A 21,247-nucleotide genomic window follows, 5' to 3' on the forward strand; every position below is an offset into this window, starting at 1 on the left:
TCAAAATGTTAACTCTGTTTCTCTCTCCACAGATGCTGCCAGACCCGCTGAGGTTTTTTTTAGCACTTTCTGTTTTTATTTCAGATCTCCAGCACCTGCAGTATTTTGCCTTCAGGTTAATACTTTTGTCAATTCCAACTTTAAAAGCTCAAGGCAAGGAGTTTTAGTTCGATGCTGGGTTATCACATAATCACGATTGCCTAACATTAGGAAAATCATGTTAAAAGTGGGAGGCAATTAATCATATTCATGTTACTATCAGGGAAGAATATGATCATGAACCAGAAAGCTGAAATGAAACCATAGGAGCAGGAAAGTGAAGAAACAGTTATGAAATAGGAAACATGTCACAAGGCATAACTATCACAGTTATTCCAGATATCTGTGAAGTGTTTAAGAAGGTACTTAAGCCAAACAACCAAACCCAGGCAGCGTTTCTGTTTGCCTAATATGGAAAGCAAACCCTTCCCCTCTAGGATACAGTCCCTTTCCAAATTCGGGCACCCTAGATGTGTGTGGCAAAACTAATGAATAAGAACAAATGGTTGCAGATCAAATGCTGTAGTTTAGCCAATTTACACCAACTTACACCAATGAGTTCCATTATAGACAGGAATGAGAGAGAACTGAAACCCTTTCTCTTACTGTCTGTAATCAGTGTGTATTTTAAGAAGAAGATGTGTATGTTTCTTAATCCCTGAGTGTATGGACTATTTAAATAACTAGTAGCAAGCTTCTCATGGGTATAAATAAAGAGGACTATTTCTTGATGTGTTCACCCCGAAAATCACTCACTTATCCACTCGCACACATACACACATGAAAGGAAAAGGCAGTTAAAGAGAATAGTGCACTTTTACAAGTTATAAACAAAAGAATAGTTTGTAATTCACGTGATTGGCTCCTCTTGGAAAACACAAGATGCAGGACTGTTGAAGAAAAGGTTTTTCATTCCTGAAGTGTAGTCTAGGTGGATTCAATAGCCAAAGTTTTATACCAGAGCCATTGCATGTTTCTCTCGAAGGTATGGACTTCCTGCAAGTCATGCAGCTAGTTACTTGTGCTCTCGTTACCAGAAGGTCAGTTTGCTGTATTGGTGGACTTGAAAAGGAATAGGCTTGAAGACCTTAAGATATTACTATTTCCAGTTCTTAAGGCATAGGTGTTGCTGCCCTTCTGTTACTGCTGTTTCTGCAGTTTTGTGTTTATTGCGCAGACAGCACTTAAAAATTTAAATAGGGGAACCAACATGGCTGCCTTATCATGCAGTTTCCCACAGCTCACTTCCAAGTGTTGTGTTGAGCTTAAGTAGATTAGCCGCAACCTAGATTATTATTTGCAGATATTCATCTTGAGACAATCACTGTCTTGGGGCAGAATCTTTCTCTCGTCGGATGGGCACGCACCCAACCCGAATGAGAATAAAATAGTGCGCGATGACATCATCACACACTCTTGTGATCTTTCGCTCAGTGGGTGCACACAGGTGCCTGGAGCAGTGCCTGTCATTAAGTAACTGGTCACTTAAAGCCCTTAATACAATTGCCTGAGATTTTTCATTGCCCGTGTGATTTTTCTGCTAGACGCATGGGTAAAGAAGGCAGGCAGCCAGCCGATATTTCCTCAAACCTCATCCAAGGGTGGGTTAAAAAGGGTCAGCAGCATTGCCAGTGAGTAGTGAAGAGTTTTGGAGATAGTTTGCAGCTAGTTGCTTATTGGTATATGGCAGCCTCATTTTTGTCGAAGGCTTTATTCTTAGCATTTCCAAGCCTCCAAGGACTCCTTGCTGTCTGCCAGGTCCCCCGAGGATCCAGACAGTGTGGTCGCTTCAAGGTATCAGGCAACCTTCCCTTACCCTGGTAATGGGGTTGTGGGCTCTGCTGGGGGCACCTCCTCTGAGGAGGAAGAGAGGGGCAGAAGGGAGAGGAGGCCACGTGTCTCTATGCAGCTTCCAGGGGAGGGACCTGTGGGAGGAGAGGTGCAGGCACAAGGGGCACAGGGCCAGCAGGTTGTCTGAGGCGGTAGGGGCCACAGAAGATGCCACTATCCTGCTGCTAGGGTGTACAGGTGGCGATGCAGCTACCTCAATATGTCTGAGGTGCAATGCTGAAGGAGGCTCCACCTCTCAAGGGAGATCACTTCCATTTGCCAGATGATTGGGCCTGAGATCAGATCCGACTGTGTGGCTGGACACCCTCTGCCAGTGGCTCTGAAGGTCACATTGGCCCTCAACTTCTTTGCCTCCGGCTCTTTCCAGGGCTCAGTGGGGGATGTGTGTGGATTTTCCCAATCAGCTGTCCACAGTTGCATCAAGCTGGTAACAGAAGCTCTGTTCAGGCAGGTACTGACCTTTATTCTTTACCGTATGGACGCAGCCAACCAGGCTGAGCGAACCTGAAGCTTTGCAGCGATTGCTGGCTTCCCCCGTGCCCAGGGTGCTATAGACTGTACACATGTGGCCATCAAGGTGCCAGCAGGTGAGCCCGGTACCTTCGTCAACAGGAAGGGCTTCCACTCCATGAACGTGCAGATAGTGTGTGACCACAGGATGCAGATTCTACAAGTTTGTGCAAGGTACCCAGGCAGCTCCATGACGCCAACATCCTCAGACACTCCCAGGTGCCGAGGATCTTCAGTGCTCTAGCTGGACTGGATGGATGGCTGCTGGGTGCCAAGGGTTATCCGTTGAAGTGGTGGTTCATGATGCCTCCCTGCCACCAGGAACAGAGACAAAGAAGCATTACAATATGAATCATGGCTCCACAAGGGCAATGGTAGAGTGGACCATAAGTCTTCCCAAGATGCACCTCCGATGCCAGGACCATTCAGTGGGAGCACAACAATACCCCGAAAGCAAGTGTCACTGATCATGGTTGCATGCTGCGCTCTCACAAACTGGCACTGGCAAGAGGGGACCCACTGGAGGAAGAGGATCAGCCGCACAGGCCACAGGTGTTGAGTCCAGTAGTGAGTCAGAAGAGGAGCACGGTGAGGAGAGCACTGAGGGCAGAGAGCCAGACCTCGGTAACCTCCAGGGAGGCAGGGACATCTGGTACCCCTTGATCCAATGCTCCTTCAGCTAGGCTACCAAAGATCAGCTTCACCCACATGCCAGGGCTGCCGCCTCCATCTTAGATGTCTGAAATGATCCTTTCATTTGAACACAAAGAACCCTCAGTGCCTGTGCAACAAAGTTCAGAGTCACGAACGTCCAGCATTACATTCTGGCGTTCCCCACACCAATGAAATAAAAAGGTGAAGCATATTCAGACCATGATGACAAAACCAGATTTATATCATTTTTAACATGTGCAGACTACTTACATCAACCTCTCTGGTCTTAAGTCCTAGGCCAGTATACATTAACTAAACATAAATTGACATAAAATCACCCATGACCTGTCCCTCTTATGCTCATGGTGCCTTTAACTTAATCTTGCAAGTGCTACGTTTAAGTGCTCCCCCCTCGCTGGCACCAACATCGGAGATGGCTGCTGACCCTGCTGTCTTGTTGACCTTGACAGTCGTCCTTTGACCAGTAGAGCTCATGCTGGCCTTGCCTGGGAAAGAGCGACCAGTGCCATGGCTGGCATCTCCCTAGTCACTGCAGCCTCATCAGATGGCATGGTCACTGGTGGAGGGGTGGAAGAGCTGCTGCCATCATCCAGAGCATCCTGAGAGGAGCCCGCAGAGATGACAGGCAGCTCAAGCGCCAACATGAGGTTGCTGTGGACATCCTTGCTGACCATTGATTGTTGGGCACTTAGCTGGGATACTGGGTGCCTCAACCATCTCCGGCACGGACACTGACCACCCGAAGTCATTACCTGTGTGAGGGCGTACAGGTCTGAGTGCAACCCCAGGAACCCCTGGGGCTGCCTCTCCATGAGAGTTGCCACTCTCTCAAGGGAGGAGGCAGTGCGCACGCTCATTATGGTCAATGCAGTCCTCACGCTCCAACGCGGAGACCATGACACGCAGCTCTCATGGATCTCCGCCAGATGCTCCAGCACATCTTGCATAATATCCAGCATCTGCCGCCTAATGGACGACTCCAGAGGCTCATCATCAACCTTCGACTGAGCATCGTCCTGATCCCCAGCAGTCCTCCGACTACCGGCGCCCTGGGCACTCTTTGCCTCCGCCTGCACCTCAAGCAAGTGTGAAGTTCCCTCACCAATGTGCACCGAGATACCAGCCACTGTTCTAATGTGCCCCGAGGTGCTGGTATCTGCGCTGGTGCTTGCTTCAGACGGCGGGTGTGACGCAAGTGACAGTGATGCCTGGTGTCCTCTGGTGTCAGGGGTGACCTTTCAGGGTTTGCAGATGGGATGCCTGCTGGCGAGCCTAAAAGGGAGAAGAAGGACATGTCATTAGTTAAAGTCATCACACTGTCACTGTGCATGCCAGGCACACTGGTGAGACAACGGAGATCTGCATCATGGTGCCATTGTCTTCCAACGGTCAATGAGGATGCCAGGTTCGAGGCTCATATCAATGAGGAGACTGCACTAGAATTGTTGAACAATGCAAGAGTATCACCTCTGTGCACTGCACTCTTACCTTCGCCTGGCACCCCACCTTTCCACACCCAGTTGCATGGGGAGTGTGCTAGCCCTCCAGATCAAGGGTATCATATTCGAACCGGGGGAGCAGCAGCAGCAGGTTGGGTGGGCCTCTACCTGTCCATGACCTCTCTGCTTGCTTATGGCTTGTCTTCTCCTGAATGGACAGAGCAGCATTGATTAGTCCACTCTCTACCTGCAGCACCATTGAAGCCTGACCAACCCCAGTTGAGGGACACCTTGCAGCGCACACCTGAGTCATGGACCTCGAGCCACAAGGCACTTGGTCCGAGCAGCCAGGGCTTGACCCCTTGGCCAGCTCCGGTGTGATTGATGGTTGGCACTCTGACTCTAACACTCCTGAGGTCCACGGGGTTGGTGGGGGGGGGCCACACCTTAACACATCTGCACACTGACCCTTGCCAACATGGCACTCACCCTTCCTGAGCACAGCAAGTCATTGAAGCACTTCCAGCATTGCATCCATGTGCGCCGAACCACATCATGGCTGCTCTGCTGGGCTGCCACCTCCTCCCATGCCCTCCTGGTGAGGTGCAGTGGCCTTCACCTCCCATCCCTGGGGACAAGGGTGTCCCTCCTCGCTGTCACCTCCTCCTGCAGGATGGCGAGGCACGCATCAGAAAAGCAGGAGGCCGAGTGCCACATGACCTGTCCTCCCGCCTGCTGTGTCCAGCCACACTCGACCTCATAACTTTGGTATTGAGCCTGCAGAACAGACGTCCTTCTGTGGAAGCCATCCAGGGGCTGCCTGGGCCATTTTTTAACTGGCTGCCGGGTCACCATTGAACCCGGCGGCCAACAGGCCCTGTCCCCCGCCCAGCCCTTCCAGACCAGTACGGAGCTGCGTTTCATGCTGGGTGGGCCTTAATTGGCCCGCAAGCGTGAAATTGCAGTCAGGGCCCGATTGCAGGCGATGGTCAGTTTCGCGGCCGCTTCCGTGTCCGCCCACCATGCTCACCCAATGAGGGCAAAATTCAGTCCTTGGTTTCAGAACAACCCATTCAAACCAGGAACTACCTTGTGGGTGGTTTCAGGAGATGGGTAGTGACCTGGAATGTGACCTTCTGCCCTTTCGAGGCAGTGTGGCAGTTTTTGCATCCATAGACCGAGAGTCAGGTGACCCTTGGTGGCCATGTACTGTAGTCTGTCATTGTCCATTTGAAAAGAAAAGTCAGTTCCAGAAGATTCCACACTGCGTACTGTTTCTATTTTAAAAGTTATGCTTATGACATCCCTTTACTGAGCATGAAGCACTAATAAATTTGATGCGACTTGTCCAATCATCATTACCTTATGCATTAGAGTACTTATTGCAGCCTTATCTGAACCTTTGTGAGAAGAATTAAAATCGCCAATGAAAAGGCTAAATCTTCATGTTCCATCAACAAGCCAGGTCAGCTGGCCACTCATCAATAGTGTTCCTGAGTGACACAAACCCAATGCTGCTCAGCTATCCAATTACTGAATATGCCACTGTTCTAACCTCTAATTTTGAAGCCTGCCAGCTTGGAGTGACTTTTACACAAAGCAACAGTGCTCACCACCCTCACCGTGAAGGATGATCACTAGTTTCTCAGCATACAACTGAGAAGATTGGCTGTGAAGCTTTGGTCCATTGGTATCAGGCCTCCTTGTGAGCAGCATAATTCATCCTGAAATGTGTTAACACATTGCCACATTGATATGCATACAACTTGGATAACATCACATCTCATTAAATGAGAGCTTCATCAGTTGAACAGGCACAAGATTCTTGCCTCTTTCTACCCCAATCATGAATAGACATCAATCCTGCATGTAGTGAGTTCTCCTACATAGCATCCAAAAAAAGCACTCCATCTGCTGTTGTCACAAGTCTCAGATTTCTCTTTTCAGCTATATCATTGGAGGTTTACTTTCAACATGGTGGACAATCCTACACACTGTAGTTTGTGATGATGTTGCAAATGTCAAAATTTGATCCGATCACCAAGCTTACTCATCACCAGCTGCATAATCCAGATCCTCATGTGATGGTCTGTGACAAAGGGACTTTCCCACCATATGACTTACTTCCTGTCCTGGATACTACTTGCAACTCCAATTTTACATAGGAAACATAAGAAATAGGAGCAGGAGTAGGACATTTGGCCCCTCAAGCCTGCCCCGCCATTCAATAAGATCATGGCTGATCTGCCCCAGACCTCAACTCCTCTTTCATGCCAGCTCCTCATAGCCCTCAACTCCCCGATATTTCAAAAATCTATCTAACTCCTCTTTAAATAGTTTGGGTGATCTTGCCTCCACAACTCTCTGGGATAGAGAATTCCAGACATTCACTACTCTCTGAGAGAAGAAATTCCTTTGCATCTCAGATTTAAATGAGTGTCCCCTTATTCTGTAACTATGTCCCCTGGTTCAAGATTCCCCCACTGGTGGAAACATCTTCTCAACATCTACCCTGTCAAGCCCCCTCAGAATATTGTACATTTCAATAAGATTACCCCTCATTCTTCTAAAGGCACAACCTGTTTAGTATTCTTGATAAGTCAGCCCTTTCCTCCCAATTCCATTTGCCTTCTTAATTATTTGTTGCACCTGCATGCTAAATTCTTGTGTTTCATGCACAAGAACACCCAGATCCCTCTGTGTTGCACTTTACTGGAGTCTCTCTCCACTTAAATAATAGTCTGCCTTTTGATTCTTCCTACCAAAGTGCATGACCTCACACCTTCCTACATTAAACTCCATCTGTCAAGTTTTTGCCCACTCACTCAACCTGTCTACATCCCTTTACAGATTTCTTATGTCCTCATCATAACATGCCCTCCCACCTATTTTTTTATTATCAGCAAATTTGGACACATTACACTCTGCCCCCTCCTTTAAGTCATTAATATAGATAGTAAATAATTGAGGCCCGAGGGCTGATCCTTGTGGCACTCCACTAGTTATGTTTTTCCAACCCAAAAAAGAGCCATTAATCCCAACTCTCTGTCTTCTGTGTGATAAACAAAACCCAATCCATACTAATACATTACTCCCCAATACTGTGAGCTCCTATCTTGTGCAATAACCTTTTATGTGGCACCTTATTGAATGCCTTCTGGAAATCCAAATACACTATATCTATCAGTTTCCCTTTATCAACTCTGCTTGTTATATCCTTAAAGAACTCTAGCAAATTTGTCAAACATTTCACAAAACCATGTTGACTCTGTTTGATTGTGTTAAGCTTTTCTAAATGTCCCGCTATTTCTTCCTTAATAATGGACTCTAGCATTTTCCCAACAACAGATGTTAGGCTGACTGGACTATAGTTTCCCACTTTTTGTCTCCCTCCCTTCTTGAACAGGGGCGTCACATTAGCAGTTTTCCAATCCACTGGGACCCTTCCGGAATTCAGTGAGTTCTGGAATATTTTGACCAATGTCTCCACCATCTCTGTAGCTACTTCCTTTAAAACTCTTGGATACATGCCATCAGGTCCTGGTGACTTGTCTGCCTTTAGTCCCATTAGTTTGTCAAGTACTTTGTCCCTCATGATAGAGACTGTTACAAGATATTTCTTCCCATTAACTCCTTGCTTACCTGACATCTTTAGGTTGTTTATAGTGTCCTCCACTGTGAAGACCGAAGCAAAATATTTGTTTAAGGTGTCATTTTCCTGTTCCCTGTTATCAATTCTCCTGTCATATCCTCCAAGGGTCCCATGCTCACTTTAGCTACTCTCTTTCTTTTTATATGCCCGTAGAAGCTCTTGCTGTTTGTTTTATGTTCCTTTCCAATTTACTTTCATCAATTTTCTCCCTTTTTATTAGCTGTTTAGTCATCCACTGATGACTAAAAAATTCCCAATCCTCTGGCCTACCACTAGTTTCCGCTGCTTGGTATGCCTTAGGTTTTGATTGGATACTCTCTTTGACCATCTTTGTTCACCATGGGTGGTTCATCCTTCTCATCGAGTCCATCTTTTTGACCGGGATAATTTTTTGCTGAGTGTTATGAAATATCTGCTTAAATGTCTGTCACTGCTCATTCGCTGACCATCCCCTTAATCTATTTTCCCAGCCCACTTTAAACAAATCTTTCTTCATAACACTGTGATTGCCCTTATTTAAGTTGAGGACAATAGTTTGAGACCCGAGTTACTTGCCCTCAAACTGAATTTGAAATTCTACTATGTTGTGATCGCTACCCCCTAGAAGATCGTAAACTACGATATATCTTGTTAATCACACATTACTACGTCTAAAATAGCCTGTTCCCAGGTAGGTTCTGCAAAGTATCACTCTAAGAAACAATCCCCCTGTTGCACTCAACAAATATGTCTTCCATGTTACCCCTGCCAATCTGATTTGTCCAGTCAATATGCAGATTAAAATCACCCGTGACAATTGTAGCACTCTTCTTACACGCCTCCATTATTTCCCAATTTATACTTTGTCCTACAGCGAGACAACTCTTTGGGGGGCCTACAGATGACTCCCACCTATGACTTCTTCCCCTTGCTATTCCTTATTTCCACCCAAACTGATTCCACATCACAATCTATTGCACCTATATCACTACCCACCACCGCACTGATACCTTCCTTTATTAACAAAGCTACCCCGCCTCCTTTTCATTTTTTGCCTTTTTTTTGGAATGTCAAAGACCCTTGAATATTGAGTTCCCAGTCTTGGTCACCTAGCAACCACACCTCTGTAATAGTTATCAAGTCATATTAATTTACTTCTATTTGTGCCATCAACTCATTTATCTTGGTACAAATGCTGTGTGCATTCAGATAAGGAGCCTTAAACTTTGACTTTTTACCATTATTATTCATTCTGGTTCTAATTTCTGCTGCACTCTCCTACTTGTATTTTCTGCTCCTTCCTGTCGCACTTTATCGTTCGCATCTTCACTATCCTGCACCTCTGCTCTCGTTTCTTTTTGATTTTTTTAAACTTCCTATCAATTGAACCCTCCCCCCACCCACACTAATTAGTTTAAAGTCCTATCAACAACCCTATCAAACCAGAATTGTCTGTTCTGAATTTCTATCCTGTGCTCACAGTGATGATTTTTGTAAACTCCTTTCACAGGGTATTATAAGGGATGATTTGCAGACAGAAAACTCAAACCAAAAATTACATCAAGATCTGATCTTATATGATTTGCCAGGACACTGGTCCCAGCATGATTCAAATGAAGCCCGTCTCTACGGATTGGTTGCAATCTCACACGTAGGTCAAGGGGAAAACCATTTTGTTGCATTCCTAGGATTTGTGAACCTGAGAAGGAGAAATATTATTGTTAGTGTTTGTATCTATCACGTGCATGGCTCAGTTGGTAACCCTCTCATCTCTAACTCAAATGCTTATAGTTCCATGAGGGGAGATTTACCAAGAGTTTGCATGTGGCAAGGTGCCTTGTAATACATTGGCAAAACTGTGAGTAGTTGATCTGTGATTTTTCTGTACATGTTTGTGGTATGAACAGTACCTCACTGTATGTGAGGAATCACCGCTTATTTATGCTAAGCCTATTGTGTAGTGCTGAGAGAGTGTCTCACTGTCAGAACAACTATCCTTGAATGAAATGTTGAATGGTTGCATTTGTCTGTTCAAATGGACATTGTAAAATAACACTTATGTTACTCATAATTCTGTGCATCCTTTGATTTTAAAATATTTCATCTTGAGACTAGTTATTCAAAATTAAATTTCAGTGTCTGGCTGCAGCACATTCTAGAACTTGCCCTTTTTCTGTAAAAGCTAATTCAGCTGACATTATGAATTGTTTGGTTTTGTTGCGACATGTCAGCAATAACTTAACCTGAAGCCTGGGAGTACAAATACATAAATCTTTGAAGGTGGCTGGGCAAGTTGAGATGGTTGTTAAAAAAGGATACTGGATCCTTGGCTTCATTAATAAAGCCATAGAATACAAAAATAAGGAAGATATGTTAAACAAATATTTCCACTTGTGGGGGAGTCCAAAACTAACAAATTCAGCACAAATTTCTTGTCCATGCAGGGAAATTGCTATCTCATGGAGCAGTTGAGGCAAATAGCATAGATGCATTTAAGTGGAAGCTAGATAAACACAAGGGATAAAGGGATATGAGGTCATGCTGATAGTGTTAGATGAAGAAGGGTGAGGAGACACTCAAATGGACAATAATCACACAGGCCTGGATTTTTCCTATGGTGGGTGGGCTGGGTAGGAGCAGGCAAGGGTGGGCGTGAAGCCAATCGCCACCTGTGATTGGCTACGCGCCAGCATTTTATGCAGGTGGGCCAATTAAGGCCCGCCTGTGTAATGCGCGGCTGGTAGCGTTCAGCGCTACCTGTGGGGGCAGGGGGACAAGGGTGAGTTGGGGCCTGCGCTCTTTTACACGCATGTAGCAATCTTCCTAAGGCACGGAGCTGCCTCAGGGAGATTGAATGGTTATGAAAATTAATAAAGAATAAATTAAAAAATGTATTCAAACATGTCTCCTCATATGACTGTGTCACATGAGTTGGGACATGTTTGTAAAGATGGAAAATTTATGTACTTATTTTATAAGAGCTTCAGAGAACCTCATCCTAGCCGTGGATGAGGTTTCCTGAAAATGTGAAGGCCGCTTGGGCTTTTTGCTTGCCTGCCAACCTTAATGTTGGACGGGCAGCATTCTTAACTACTTCAATTAAATCCTTAATGGCCTTAATAGGCCATTGACATTTTGGTGGGTGCGCAGCCGACTTGGCATGTGCCCACCAAATGAAATATCGAGATGATGTGCGATGACGTTGGGATGCATGCCCAATGTCATTGCGCATCATTTTATGTGTCAGCGGGTCATGTCCACCACTGCATGCCAACCGGAAGATTCTGCCCCAAGGAATGACCTGGTTCTGTACTGTAAATTCTATGTAATTCTATATGAAAATTTCTAAAACGCTGGTTCAGCCTCAGTTGGAGTACTTTGCCCAACCCTGTACACAATATTTTAGAAAAGATTGGTTAACAGACAGAAAACAGTTGGAATAAAAGGGCCAGTCTCAGGATATCAGACTGTGACTAGTAGGGTACAACAAAGATCAGTAGTTGGGCCCCAGCTATTCACAATCTATATCAATGATTTGGATGCGGGGCCCAAATGTAATATTTCCAAGTTTGCTGATGGCACAAAACTAGGTAGGAATGTGAGATAAAAGCAAAGTGCTGGAAATACTCAACAGGCCTGGCAACATCTGTGGAGAGAAAAACGGAGTTAATGTTTGACGTCTAATATGACTCTTCTTCAGAACATCAGAGTTCTGACGGAGAAACATAGGCTGGGATTTTCCAGCCCCGTTGTGGGCAGGACCCGCCGCGGGTAAGGCAGCACCCCAGCCAGAAGCCTATTGACTTGCGGCAGGACAGAAGTTTGCAGTGGCAGGCAGGTGCAGCAAATCCTGTCCATAGTAATCTCAAAACATTAAATCTGTTTCTCCCTCCACAGATGCTGCCAGACCTGCTGAATATTTCCAGCATTTTCTGTTCTTATTTCAGATTTCCAGCATCTGTGGTATTTTGCTTTTATTTTAGGTGGGAATGCAATTTGTGAGGAGGGTGCAAATAGAGTAAATGAAGGAAATGCAGACATCATGAGAATATTTCTTACTCAAGCACAGAAGCATTGCTGGATTTCCACATACTGAGCACCTATTAAGATAACAGAACTGAAAAACCTACAGGCTAAATTATCTTTGGCCAGTCATGTATGGTCTCATAATACAGCGCAGATGGAGGCCATTCAGTTTATCACGTCTCTGCCAGCTCTTTGGTAGAGCTAACCAATTAGTCCCACTCCCCACTCTTTTCCGATAAGCCTATAAGAAAAACTTCAATTATTTATCCAATTCGAAAGTTATGATTGAGTCTACTTCCACCACCCTTTTAGGTATTACATTACAGCCAGGGCCCTCGTCTCTGCCAGCCAATTGTTGTCGGAGCTAACCATATGAAGGTGCGGGTTCTTAAGCAGCAGCTCCCCTAAGCAGCTTCTGCAAAAGCTCAAGGATATCAAGCAGTTAATGAACAGGAGCTGTGTGTCATAATTCAGGACACTGGTAAAAGAAATGTGTTGCCAGCACACACACCACTTGGAAGATGATCATGTTGGTATTTCTGCAGGGCCTGTGGGCAGCAAGTTGGAACTTGGTGTAGAAGTATACATCAGTGTCTGACTTCCCTGCCTAAGCAGGAGCCTCAGAACCACAGTGGTCATCAATGTTTCCTTTTGATCAAAGTGACCAACAAGTACAATAGCATAATGTCAGTGCTCAACTCTATAGGACAACACTACAGTGGTCCTGTCCTGTAAGTGGTGACTTTGATTTTATTCCTACTGTTTTCTGTGTGTCAACCAATCTTTCCTAAAATGTGGTGTACAGAGTTGGGCAAAGTACTCCAGTGTTTCAGGAATTTTCATATAGAATTACATAGAATTTACAGCACAGAATCAGGTCATTTCTTGGTGTTTATGCTCCATTTAAGTGTCTCCTCACCCTACTTCATCTAACCCTATCAGCATGACCTCATATTCCTTTATCCCTTGTGTTTGTGTAGCTTTCACTGGCCCAGCTTCCTCGAAATGGCTGACCTGAATTCCCAGTATTGGAGGTGTTCAGAGCAAAGAGCCAAAGCATTCCTGGCAGGCAGTCCACCTGCCACCCATCTACCAGGCATCCAGAAACTTTGTTCCAGTTAATCTTTGCAGAGGACATGGCCAAGCCCACTTGCTGTTACTCATGCATCCTCTGCAAACAGCGGAATCCATAAGTACAAGGAACAAATCATCAGTGTAAGGCGAAATCACAGCCTCCATGCCTGACCCAAAACAGCCAGTCCTAAAAGCCTCTTCTGCAAGAGGTGACAGAAAGGCTTCAAATGGGGAAGTCAGATCCAGGCAAAAAAATGCGTCATGGTTCCAAATACATATTTGTAATCCATCCATACCTTCTCTCTACGGGAAGAAACATGCTCGACAGATCAGCCTTCTAATATGGTGATCAGATGCATATTATTACAGATGGTGTTGGACTGGTAAGGGTGGATCATCTGAGTTTGCTCAGTACTGATGAACAGGCATTGTCCTGGCAAAGTTCTTGAACTCCATACTAAGGAGGTACGTCAGGCACCAGTTTTTTAAATGCAGCAGGACAACAACTTCTCAGCACCCAAAATGGGCATTTCCGTGCTCGATAGGCTTTACTACAGGATCTGGGGATAGTTCTCTGAGGAAGCCCCAGAACAAGCTGAGGAACTCCAAGGTCAGCCCATTTAGTGTCAGGGCTTTGCTCTTTGTGAGTTAGCAGAGGGCATTGGTCAGCCAATCCAACTGCAGGCTTTAGCCCTTAAGGGCTGCTGAAAAGAATTGGTCAGTCCATTAACTTCAGGGCTTTGCATCTTGAGAGCTGGTAAAGAGCATTGGTGAGCTCCGCTAGGCTCAGTTGAGCAGTTCAGTGCCCTGAGGGTTGGCTTTCGGCAAAATCTGCAAGCAACCTTGCTGGATGGACGCAGAGAAAACAGAGGCTCATACTGGGCACAGGCCCTGGCACTGTTCCCCAGAGACCAGGAGCTAGGGATGTCCTAGCGAAAAGAAGAGGGAGGTGCGATCCAAATCCTGAAGTGACATCATGTACATCTTCAGCTTCTTCATCAATGACCTTCCTTCCAACGTAAAAGTGGGGATGTTTGCTGATGATTGCACAATGTTCAGCACCATTTGCGACCTTTCAGATACTAAAGCAGTCCATGTCCAAATGCAGCAATACCGGGACAATATCCAGGCTTGAGCTGACAAGTGGCAAGTAAAATTTGTGCCACACAAGTGCCAGGCAATGACCATCTCCAACAAGAGAGAATCTAACCATCGCGCCATAACATTCAATGGCATTGCCATCACTGAATTCCCTACTATCAACATTCTGGGAGTTACCATTGACCAGAAACTGAACTGGACTAGCCATATAAATACTGTGGTTACAAGAGCAGGTCAGAGGCTAGGAATCCTGTGGCAGGTAACTTACCTCCTGACCTCTCAAAGCCTGTCCATCGTCTACAAGGCACAAGTCAGGAGTGTGTTGGAATACTCTCCACTTGCCAGGATAAGTGCAGCTCCAATAACACTTAAGAAGCTTGACACCATCCAGGATATAGTAGTCCACTTGTTTAACACCCAACCCACAAACATTCATTCCCTCCACCACCGATGCACAGTGGCAGCCGTGTGTATCATCTACAAGGTGCACTGCAGAAACTCACCAAGGCTCCTTAGACAGCACCTTCTAAACCTACGACCACTACCATCTAGGATAAGGGCAGCAGATACATGGAACACCACCACCCAGAAGCTCCTCTCCAAGCCACTCACCATCCTGACTTGGAAATATATCACTGTTCCATCACTGTCGCTGGGTCAAAATCCTGGACTCCCTTCCTAACAGCACTGTGGGTATACCTACGCTAAAGGGACTGCAGTGGTTCAAGAAAGCAGCTCACCACCACCTACTTAAGGGCACTTAGGGATGGGCAATAAACGCTGGCCTAGCCAGTGACGCTCACATCTCATGAATTAATTTTTAAAAACATTCCTCGGGGTCTGACAACTTACGGTTCCTTCACCGTGATCATCTTCTCTTTGTACGCCTGCTGAAGGGCTGCATCTTTGATGATGAAATAGATGGGACTCATGCACCTCCTTCTTCATTCACCTGACTTCTGATGCTTGCCTCTTAGTCAATCCCTTGTGTCTTCTTGGCAGATGGGACACATATGAGCCCTGCCCATGTCCCAGCATCACCTCAAAGACCACCTACCTCACCTTCCCCTACCATCTTCCAGAAGCAATGGACTGAGCACTGGTACCACTCATATTCCAGCAGCTGTTGTTAAAGTGCCAAGACAATAGACCCCACTCATGTATGGCGTATAGTACCAATTTTCTGATCTTTACATTTCCAGGACAAAAATGAAAAAAATTGCCAACTGTTTTTGAAAGATATTTCCTTTGTGCAGGGGTTGATAAGCGATGCCTAATTTCTGCTACTGCTGCTTCTAAGTGCCAGAAAGGAGGCAGGACAAGCATTCATGGCATTGGGCATGGCTGACACAGAACCTGAGCACTTAAAATGCACATGGCAAAGTAATTTAGATTTTTGAGATCACAGCAGGTTGTTAGTGATATCTTTATCTGTTTTGCAGTTGATTAACTGAGTAGGGCTTTCACTGACCACGTCAGGATTTTGTCTCTCCTGCCCTCTCTGTCATGTGTATCCGTACCAGTCACTTCTCGTCTATTTTCTGGCACCTCCACTGTCCATTAATTGGGAATGATTGAGGGCTTGGATGTACCTTCAGCTTGATAGCTAGCCATTACATCCATGGCAACCACAAGCATAGCACTGCTGCTGAACATTTTGTCGACCTAACCACTGATCTACCCAAGGGCAGAACTTTTGGGTGCTTGTAGGTTCTATGCATCATCTCAAGGCTGTCTGTATCCAAAATTGCAACATTTTCAAGTCAACCAAAAGAGATTCATTAACATTTTGACTCAAGTTCAGTTAACCTTTCAATAGCTTTTTTTAAATTCGATCACAGGATGTGAACATCATTAGCTAGGCCAGCATTTACTGCCCATCCCTAATTGCCCTTGCTCAGAGGGCATTTAAGAGTTAACCACATTGCTGTGGGTCTGGAGTCACATGTAGGCCAGACCAGGTAAGGACGGCGGATTTCCTTCCCTAAAGGACATTAGTAAACCAGATGGGTTTTTACAACAATTGACAGTGGTTTCATGATCACCATTAAACTTTTAATTCCAGATTTACTTCAAATTCAATCATCTACCGTGGTGGGATACATACCCAGGTCTACCAAAGCATTACTGTGGGTCTCTGGATCACTAGCCCAACGACAATACCACTACACCATTGCCTCCCCCTGCTTAATTAAAACAAAACGTCGTGAAGGTCACAGGTGGGTGTTGACGCGGTGTCATTTCTACCCAGTGTCAAAGTAAAGAAATTCAATGAAATTACTTTCAGCAATATAGCATCTCTCTGCATTTTCAAATATAAGTAACAGAGGTGTGGTTCAGAAACATAGTTAGGCCAATAACTTGAGAATGATCCTCAATACGTTGGAGCAGACACATTTCAATATTTTAAACCCTTTGTGCTACCTGAATCATAGTGGTTCATTCATATGCTTCCCAATAAATTTATCGTGGAAATTAGAAATGGGGCTCAATCTAACCCCAGAGAGAAGCAGTATGATGTCCCCTGGAGGAGGCAGTTATTTGGTACAACATTCCTTGATGTATAACTCCATTGTAATGTCAAACCTAATTTAAAAATTCTTTGGGGGATCATTTCAACCCTCCGGGAACTTTTCAAACTTGGTTAGAGTTGACTTAAATATTTAAAGGGTTTAGATGCTGTTGACCTTGCTTTCTAAATATTTGGGGGAGGGGGTGGTGGGGGGTTGGGGGGAAGTTTGAGGACTTTCCTGACCTCCTACCATAATTGATGGAAATTCAAATCCTGGAAAAAAAGGTAGCCATTTACACTGTTGTCTCAGAGTTTCCACCAATCTTCCAATGAAGTGATGGCAAGACTTTGGAAGAACACTCCACGGAAGATTCAGGTGTTAAATTCTAAATGCTGTGGATGCTGCAAATCTGAAATAAAAATAGAAAATGCTGGAAAAACTCAGTGAGTCTGGCAGTAGCTGTGGAGAGAGAAATAGAGTTAACGTTTCAAGTCCATATGACTCTTCTTCAGAGCTGAAGAGAGGTAGAAACGTGATGGGTTTTATACTGTTGGAGAGAGGGGGTGGAGCAGGTTGTCTCATCCGACACCGTGACAAGAAACGTTTTCTATTCCTCTCAGGTGTTAAGAGACTCAAGCTCCAAAAACTTATTGACACCAATGCCATCTGGATCCTTCCATCCCTTCCCATTCCCCTGATGCTTCTTCTAATCTCAGCCTTTGCCATGTATTCACCATACCTTCTGACCTTCCTACCCTGATGCTGAACATTCTGTACTCAGCAAATAATTCAGTTTCATCCCCTTACACGTTCACCTCAACCTCAATGAATTCTGAGCTTGGCATGATGCTGAACTCTTCTTCCGTCGCCTTCATCTCCGTGCTCACTTCTATTGGCAGGAGTCCTACCCCCAGTCAATGGATCCATTTACCCAACTTCAGTATTCTCCCTCTACCCAGACCCCTCCTTCTGGCCTTTTACCTGCTCTTGATCTTTTCACTAACAGCATGACATTGGCCATCTTAATTTCTCTGCTTCTCTCATCCACTCCAACCTGTCTCCTTCTGAACTTGCTGCACTCCATTCTCTTGGGTCCAACCTTGACTTTGTTATCAAACCTGCAGACAAGGGTGGTGCTGTTGTTGTCTGGAGTACTGACCTCTAACTTGCAGAGGCTGAGCAGCAACTCTAAGACACTTCTTCCTAACTCCTCTTGGACCCTGACCCCACCATCCCATCAAGCCATTGCTTTCCAGGACTGTCACTGACCTCATATCCTCTGGAGATCTTCCTTCCAACCTCATAGTCCCCCAACGCCACACAAGCCCCTTCCCAAAATCCACAAACAGGACTGCCCTGGTAGACCCATCATTTTAGCCTGTTCCTGCCCCATGGGACTCATCTTGTCTTATATTGACTCTATTCTCTTTCCTTTTGTCCAGTCTGTTCCCACCTATATTTATGATTTCTCTGATGCCCTATGACTTTTTAATAATTTCCAGTTTCCTGTCCTTAACTGCCTCCTGTTCACCATGGACGTCAAATCACTCTACACCTCCATCCCCCACCAGGACTCTCCACTTCTTCCTTGAATAGAGGCTGAACAATTCCCATCGACCATCACTCTCCTCTGGCTGAACTTGTTCTCTCACTAAACAAGTTCTCCTTTAACTTGTCTCACTTCTCCAAATAAAAAGTGTGGCTATGGGTACCCCCATGGGCCTCAGTTTTGCCTGTTCTTTTTCTGGGGTATGTGGAATATTCCTTGTTCCAGTCCTGCTCAGGTCCCCTCCCATAACTCCTTTCTCTGGTACATCAATGACTCTATCGGTACTGCTTCATGCTCTCGTCTGAACCTGGAAAAACTTATCAAATTTGCTTCCAATTTCCACCACTCTTTCACCTTCACATGATTCATCTCTGAAACTTCCCTTCCCTCCCTTGACCTCTCTGTCTCCATTTCTGGTGATAGATTGTTCACCAAAATTCATTACAATGCCACTGACTCCCACAGCTATCTCTACTACACCTCCTCACACCCTGCCTCCTGTAAGGACTACATTCCACTGCCCCAGTTTCTCTGTGTCCGTCACATCTGTTCTGATGATGCCAACTTCCAAAATGGCGCTTCTGACTTCTTCCTTTTTCCTGAGCCAAGGATTCACCTCCACTTTGGTTGATAGGGCCCCCAGCTGTGTCCTATCCATCTTCCAAACTTCTGCCCTCACCCCTTCCCCTGCCTTCCAGAACTATGATAGGGGTCCTCTTGTCTTCACTTTTCACCCCACCAGCCTCCGCATTCTAAGAATCATCCTCCACCATTTCCGCCAACTCCAGCATGATGCCCCCACCAAACACTTTTCCCTCATCAACATTCTGAAGGGACTGTTCTCTCTGTGACTTCCTGTTCCACTCCTCTATCACTCCCAACAGCTCATCCCCTTCCCATGGCAGCTTCCCATGCAATCGTGGGAGGTGTAACACTTGCCCCTTTGCCTCCTCCCCCTTCATTGTCCAAGACCCCAAACACTCCTTTCAGGTGAAGCAGTGCTTCACTTGCACCTCGTTAAATTTAGTCTACTGCAATCGCTGCTCCCAATTTGGTCTCTACATTGCAGACCAAACACAGATTGGGTGACGCTTTGTGGAACACTTTCATTCAGTCAGCAAGCATGACCCAGACCTTCTTGTCACTTGCGATTTCAATTCACCATCTTGCTCTCATGCCCACATTTTTATCCTTGGCCTGCAACAATGTTCCAGTGAAGCCCAACACAAACTGGAGGAACAGCACCTCATTTTCCGATTAGGCACATTACAGCCTTCAGGAGTTGAGTTCAACAACTTCAGACCATGAGCTCTGTCCTACATTTTGATATTGTTTTCCCCAACCCACTACCCCACAGGGCCATCTGTAACTTGTTCTTATGTTTTGCTTTCAGATTGCTGACCCTTGTTCAGCTTTTAACAACTTCTGCTATCTGGCCGTTACACCACTATTAGCGTTCACCTTAGTCTTTAACACTGTCATTACCACTCCTTTTGTCTTGTGTCCATGACATCTTTGTCAAATCTCTCCTGAGCTCCCACCTATCCCTGACCTTCTATTTCGCTCCACCTGCTCCATCCTCTATCCTCAACAGTATAAAACCCATCACATTGCTCCCTTTCTTCAGCTCTGAAGAAGTCATACTGATTCGAAACATGAACTCTATTTCTCCCGCCACTGATGCTGCCAGACCGCTAAGTTTTTCCAGCATTTTCTGTTTTTATGTTAAATTTTAACTGGTGTAACTTTGCACTCCTGCATTTCCAGAAGTGAATTACGCTCACGGGGGTGGGGGAGTTATATTGCAGAAAATCACATGCATGAAATACCTGATTTTCTACCAATGGGCTTCCCTCTGTAATTGCACTGGAGATGTTACCAAATACATTTCATCACATTCCAACATAAGCTGCAAAAGATTCCAAGGGCTGAATTTTATATCAGCAGGATTCTAGACTCCGTTAACTCCGAAATCAATGGTATTTAGAATGACTCACTGCATTTTGTGGCTCAGCCCTAGCCACAATTCTGGCCCAAGTCTGTGTGGAACACTGTCGCTAAAATTAAAGACATAAAATAGATGAACTGAAAGTAACTTGGACTTCCACATTTTATTAAACCTGCTGTATCATATTAAAATTGATCAGTTAGAATATAACTACTTGTTCATTCATTTCTGTTCCTTTCTTGGTTTTCTTTAATTAGTCCTATTCCATGCTTCACACATTTTGAGCTAATTGAGACCTTGGGTGAATGTTGTCAAGCACAATTACCATTTTTGTTAAAATTAATTTAATTATGAATAAACAAAATTTCAATTTGTGCACATTGTGGTTAAAGTTCCACATTAGCATCACACTTTCAGAAAATGCAGCCTCGCTGAAGGAAATTAGAACTGCTTGGGGGAGTTTTCATAAAATCATAGAATAGTACATCATAAGAGGAGGCCATTTTGACCCATCATGCCTATGGTCGCTCTTTATAAAATTAACCAATTAGTTCTATGCCTTTGCTTTTTCTCCATGGATTTCAGGGCCCTTTTTCGAATCTTTTCAGACCACAGACCATCTCTCACCACATTCAGACCTCAGGACATCACCCAGTCCCACTCCTCCCAACACTTTTGCCCTGTAGCCCAGATGCCTATCCCAATGCTATCAATTCCCATTATCCTTAATTCTCCGGTATTACATGTTGGCACCTAGCCGCAACTTAATATTCATCTTCCTTCTGATCTTCCTGTTTTGCTGTGCTTTCCAAAGTGCAAGTGATGAGGATTTAGTGCAAAGCCAAACATGCAAGTAATGCTTTTCTCAAATGGAAGAATTACCTAAAATGT

At 45.1% G+C, this 21,247-nt stretch overlaps 1 protein-coding gene across 7 annotated transcripts in view; it reads right to left on the reverse strand.

Annotated features, from left to right (window-relative positions):
• Positions 1-21,247, reverse strand: part of fam133b (family with sequence similarity 133 member B) — a 106,993-nt gene that overhangs the window by 33,786 nt on the left and 51,960 nt on the right. The gene's annotated exons all lie outside the window — the stretch shown is intronic.

Source organism: Carcharodon carcharias, chromosome 3 (assembly GCF_017639515.1).
Source record: "Carcharodon carcharias isolate sCarCar2 chromosome 3, sCarCar2.pri, whole genome shotgun sequence".
Classification (NCBI taxonomy): Eukaryota; Metazoa; Chordata; class Chondrichthyes; order Lamniformes; family Lamnidae; genus Carcharodon; species Carcharodon carcharias.